General features: G+C 45.1%; 1 pseudogene; it reads left to right on the top strand.

The window, feature by feature from the left end:
* The first annotated feature begins 4,177 nt into the window (after window positions 1-4,177).
* Window positions 4,178-5,100, top strand: LOC119350024 (annotated as a pseudogene).
* Window positions 5,101-5,975: the final 875 nt, after the last annotated feature.

The following is a 5,975-nucleotide window of genomic DNA, read 5'->3' as shown; positions in this document are numbered from 1 at the left end:
CTATATGAATATCTACCGAAGTTGTAATGATGGGAGTGGCTATAGGGCAGTTCCCTGATTATTATTATTATTATTATTATTATTATTATTATTATTTGACAACAAGTGGTTGCCCGATTTTGGGAAATGGGCCACTCAATTCCTAACCAATCGACTGAACCAAAATTGTGGTCAGTCAATTTCAGTGTTATAGCATAACTTAGGCTGTGTTTGATAACAAGGTATTGCAAAAACTGTAGTATTAGAAGACTACAGTATTTTCAACTATAGGTACTAGATACCACAGTTTTCACATGTCAAAGTATTTTGAAGTATTGAGAATACTTTGACGTGTTTGGTTGGTACTCGTTTACAACGACGTAAATTAGCTGCATAGCCGTTTCATAGCAGTTGCAACATGGACGTTCTTAGCTGGCCTTGCAAAATGAATGGCCATGCTCGCATAAATAGACCAGGTGGCATGCCTGGGTATCATCGGCGGCGGGAGCGCAGCAACGCGATACAGAATATTGACCGACGCTATGGCTTGGCCTAACAGAGGCGCATAGTGGCGAGCCGGCTAGGACGGTGAGCGGAGGCACGGGCGACGGTCGGAAGCAGTGCATGTGTGGACAGCAGTGCCTTGTGGACTCGCGATTGCAGCCATCAGCACGACCATGGCTGGCCAGCGTACTGACCAGATACATGCACGGGGCGTAGGAGGAGAGGACGGCCGGGTGCAAGCGGAAGTACGAAGGACATCATTTTTTTCATTGCTTTCTCTTAGCTTGTCCATGGCCGACGATGTCAAAAAGAGTGCGGCAGCGGCAGCGGCGGCTTGCAGCGAGGAAGCTGGCGAACAGATTCGTTTTCTTCGGCAGCTCTGTTTTTAAAAAAGAGTTCAGAGGTTCTTTTTTTAATACAGAGGAAATACTGCGGTTTTGGCAATACTGCAATTATAAATACCATAGTCTGATTCCACGAAACCCTAAACCTCCCTGGCGGTGGCGACGGGGGCTCGGCGGAAAAAACTCGCACTCGTCGATCTCGACCGGCGGAGCGCATCGATCTCCTGAGAGGATGGCTACATCTGATCATGGCAAGCAATCAGCGGGGGCTTCGGACCCGCTGCGCACAGATAGGGCTCGTTTGGAGGAAGCTCTTGGGAAGTCGGGGATCACCGACGAGGAAGCTACTCCGTTGGTCATTGATGATCGCGAGGAGGATACGCCGGAGAAGTGGCTACTAGCAGGGAAGGTGCTGCATCGCAGCGTGCTCCACATCCATACCATCACGTCCGGCGTGGGGGAACCCTCGGGGACTTCAATTCAGATCGATGGGAGAGAATATTTTTGTTGCTGAATTAGAATCGCAGCGAGATAGGGACCGCATCTGGGACGGATCGCCTTGGCATATCAGTAAGAATGCGGTCATCTTGGCAGATTTCAAGGATTGTATGAGACCCGATGAGGTTGAGTTTGATAAGTTGCATCTATGGGCTAGGGTTTTGAACCTACCCTACAACCTTCGGGATGACCCATGGGGAAAAGTTTTTGCGAAGCAGATTGATAAAGGAGCTACTCACACGCAGTTCGATCACCTGGGTGGCTTTCTGAGGGCGAGAGTTTCCATTGATGTGAATAAACCACTATGACGGTGGATTGTCATTGAGTCAGCAAAGAGATAGAAGCGGGATCCCTATGATATTCGGTATGAAAACGTACCCCACTTTTGTTTCTCTTGTGGCCGTCTTGGTCACTCTGATCCATTTTGCCCAACTCCAGGTCACCGGGATGATAAGGGGGAGCTACCCTTTGGTCCGAAGTTGAGGGCACCGGAGGAGCGCAGGAAAACTGCACCAGGGGAGTATGCGGCCAGACAACAGCAGTCGGGCTCGGACAGCAAGAGGGAGTCTAAGAATTCCAGCAATGTACCGGCGGGGGGCAACGAGGTGAACTCACCGATTAAGAAGAAGAATCAGCAAAAAAGAAAGGAAGCACCTCAGCAGGTCTACCGTCGTGTGGAAACTACACCACAGCTTCTGCTGACAGAAGCCGGCGAGCAGCCTGAGATTGTTGCTCCGGCTGATGCAAAGGATGACAAAGTGGATGATGACTCTGGGGCTGAGTATGGTTATAACAGGCTTCCGAAGAAGAAGAAGCCAACTCCTGAGAATTCGGCAGAGGCTGCAGGACAGCCTTGCCCGTCCCAATGAATTGCTTAAGCTAGAACTGTCGGGGGCTAGGGAACCCATCGACAGTTCGTGAGCTTCGCAAGATTGTGAAGCAGGAAGGACCCTCCCTTTTGTTTATCATGGAAACAAAGATTAAAGGGACCAAAGTTGAGAGTCTGAAGAACCTCCTTGGTTTTTTGGGGTGTTTTGCTGTTGATAGCAACGACCTTAGTGGTGGCATTGGTTTGTTCTTGATAGATAATGTAACTGTTGAGTTGAAGAACTATAGCCGTGCGCACATCGATGTAAGTGTCAAGGCTAGCGATGAGCAGCAAGCTTGGCGCTTCACGGGTTTTTACGGAGAACCTCGAACTGAAAATAGACATCATAGTTGGAAGTTCTTGCGTACTTTACATGCAATTCCACATTCTGGTTGGCTCTGTATGGGAGATTTTAACGAAACTATGTATATGCTGATGAGCATTTTAGCATCCATCCAAGGCCGGACTGGCAAATGCGAGGGTTCTGGAAGGTCTTGGATCACTGTTCCTTTCAAGACCTAGGCTGGAGAGGTGTTCCTCTTACATGGGACAATAAACAACAGGGAAATTCCAGTGTGAAAGCACGACTCGATCGTGCTGTTAGCAATGCAGATTTTCTGTCCTTGTTCGCGTATTCTTCTGTGAAACATATCAGCTCGACGGCTTCAGATCATTGCTATGTTCTTGCTGAGTTGCGGTGTGTTCAGGAACGTGGTGAGCGACGTGGTTACTCTGCATAAGCACTGAAGAAAACTTAATGACTGTCACTGTAAATAAATAAAAACAATACCTCTCTGAAAGAAAAGATTGTATCTATGGAATATGCTACTCTAGAATTTCTGAAAATTCATTGCCAGATTTAGGTTTTTTTTTTGGAGACATCATTGCCAGATTTAGGTGCAACGACGTTTTCAGCACCATACCAGTGGCTACAGTGAATGGTCCCAGAGAAAAACAAAAATATTTAAGTGCTACTTTATTGATAGTACCTACGTGTTTGCAGATTCCATCAAACTTTTATCAGCCTAGCTTCCTCCAAGCAAAGCCATGGCCTTCATACAGGCTATTCATATGAATCCAGGGCACGACGAAACAAGCTATGCACGCAACTCCAGTTTTCAGGTGGTACCTTATCTTCTCTCTCAATTAATGGGGTGATTCTGATCACAGTTTCTTTGACATTTCGCTTCCAAAACTGAACTTGTTCATGATATATACAGCTTATATTACTTAGAATTCAAAGGAGAACAAGCTAAGCCGATAGAGCAACCCTAGATAAGAAATCGGGATGGATATGATTGGGTAAACTATCTGTTGTATGTGGTACGTGGATCTTTGGGTCTCGGGTGCAAATGCAACCGAATTGCTTTTTCTTTTCCCGCAAAATTAGTCAAAAATTGCTGAAACATCTTGGAAACAAGAATGCTATAGTGTTATACTTGTGTGAAAAGTTTTGTGAACAAATGACTTCCATGGTATTGTAGGTGAATTATTTTTGACACTGTGTAAATACTACTATTCACACTTTTTTGAACTCGTTTTTTTTGTTCCAGAGTCCACCGAAGTCACTCCTTCACTGAACTTTTATACGAGTATAACACGTTTGTTTCCAAAATGTTTCTGGATGTTTTGACATTTATTACAATTGCTAAATGATTACTTTAAAATTGGGTGCAATGGGACCCGAGACCCATTGGGTATTTCCGCTATATGTGTCGTTTTGCACCTCGTTGCATTTGTTATTGGATATTAAACTCTTTCCCTCTCTGCATCATGAATGAATTAAACACATGAAAGGAGTAGTAATTATGTGCCGATGAAGAGTAAGTCATTGGAAACTACTATGGAGAATTTGGAAATTGCAGATAAAAGGAATATGCAACCTACTGAGCGAAGGAGCTAATTAGCACACCATTTAACAAAAATGTTAGACTAGATTTTCTAAAGGACCACAGCCTGATTGCAGAATGCTACGCAGAACAGGATGAAGCCTCTCATAGACGCGGCAATCACTGACTTATGCAGCAACACCAACACCTTGTTGCATGGAAAGATGATGATCGTGGATGTGGGCTGCTCCTCTGGCCCCAATGCAGTTGCCTTGATATCAACCGCCACCGACGCCATCCACGGCCACTGCCTTCATTCACATAAACCAACCACCACCAGAAGTGTGTGTGTGCTACTAAACGACTTGCCTGACAACGACTTCAACATGGTGGTGAAGAGTGGTCACGCTCCGTCAAAGCAAGAAGACTATTGTTGTGACTGGTGTCGCCCCGGGGTCATTTTACGAGCGACTGTTCACTAGTGACTACTTGCATCTTGTCTGCTCATCCAACAGCTTGCATTCGCTCTCAAAGGCGTGAGCTCGACAAATTGATCCAATTGAATTAGTTGTGGGTATAGCAAGCAAAATCTTACCTTTACAGGCTCCTGAAGATCTAACAAGGAACCACACCCCAGCATTCGACATTGATGAACATGCTAGGCGTGAAAGGCTCCCTATGGTCCGTGAGGCCTATGCACAACAATCCAGGAAAGATTTCTCACTTTTCTTGGAGCTGAGAGCCAAGGAATTGGTCTCAGGAGGCCGAATGGTTATTTCCCTGGTAGGGACGCATTCTAACGCAATTGCCTCCAAATTCATTCTTTTCCTGGGAATTGTAGCTCAGATCCTGAGTGTCCTGGTCACAGAGGTACATTTCTAGCATAACACCCTTTTCTCTTGTGATCCAGCGTGCCATTATCTCACCGCATAGTCTATGATATGATTGGCAGGGTGTGATCGACAAAGCAAAGTTTGATTCTTTATATGTGCCATTGTATGGACCTTCCAGCGAAGAGTTGAGGGAGACCATCGTGCCAGAGGCCTCTTTTTCGATCAGGGAGATGCGGGATTGCTAGTTTTTTTCCTTAACGGTTATTTCGTGTCTTTCTTCGTCAATTCTTAAACCTAGTTCCTTCCACACTATATTCGTGAACATGGTAAAGGCACACACAAATCCTTAGTTAACAAAATGCTAGCTGTAGATTAATCACACAAAATTATGCAGTAAATAGGTACCTATATATGTATGACTTTGATCAACATTTGCCCTTGTGCTTCTTCTATATAGTACTCCCTCCGTCCTAAAATAAGTGTCTCAACCTTCATACAAATTTATACTAATGTTAGTACAAAGTTAAGACACTTATTTTGGGATGGAGGGAGTAGCTGGCAAGCCAGTAGAGTGGGAGTGATTTGGCTTGGTGATCCAGAAGAAACGAAGGCATGGTCATCTACCTCTTCTTCAGTAACCCAATTGATAGCTTAAAATCACACTCTGGTTGGGAGACCCAGTTACAGATGTGCGCGAGCTAGAACCGGAGCTCTCAACAAAATGAATGTCCAGTTTATTGCATTGGCCGTAATACCCCCGTGAAATGATCAAGGAGACAAGGAAGCGGTTGGCTGATTATGCACACGTGTTCAAGGTACCTTTTTAGTACCAGGGGGCGTTGCCGCTTCAATATGGGAGATCATTAAAATTGAGGATATGAACATTGACAAGGACGAAATTCAGATAATCAACTACATGTTTCGGATGAAGAATCACGGTCATGAAACCGAAGCCGTAAATAGTGCAAGGGATAAGGTGCTAAAAACTAGGAGGAGGATGAACCCAAGAATTTTTATTTCTGGCATCGTGAATGGGCTACGCAGTCCTCCCTTCTTCATACAACGGTTCAAGGAGGTTATGTTCCATCACACTTCAATGTTTGACATGCTTGATGCAAAT

Source organism: Triticum dicoccoides, chromosome 1B, assembly GCF_002162155.2.
Source record: "Triticum dicoccoides isolate Atlit2015 ecotype Zavitan chromosome 1B, WEW_v2.0, whole genome shotgun sequence".
Lineage (NCBI taxonomy): Eukaryota > Viridiplantae > Streptophyta > Magnoliopsida > Poales > Poaceae > Triticum > Triticum dicoccoides.
This window is presented reverse-complemented; position numbering and strand designations above follow the sequence as displayed.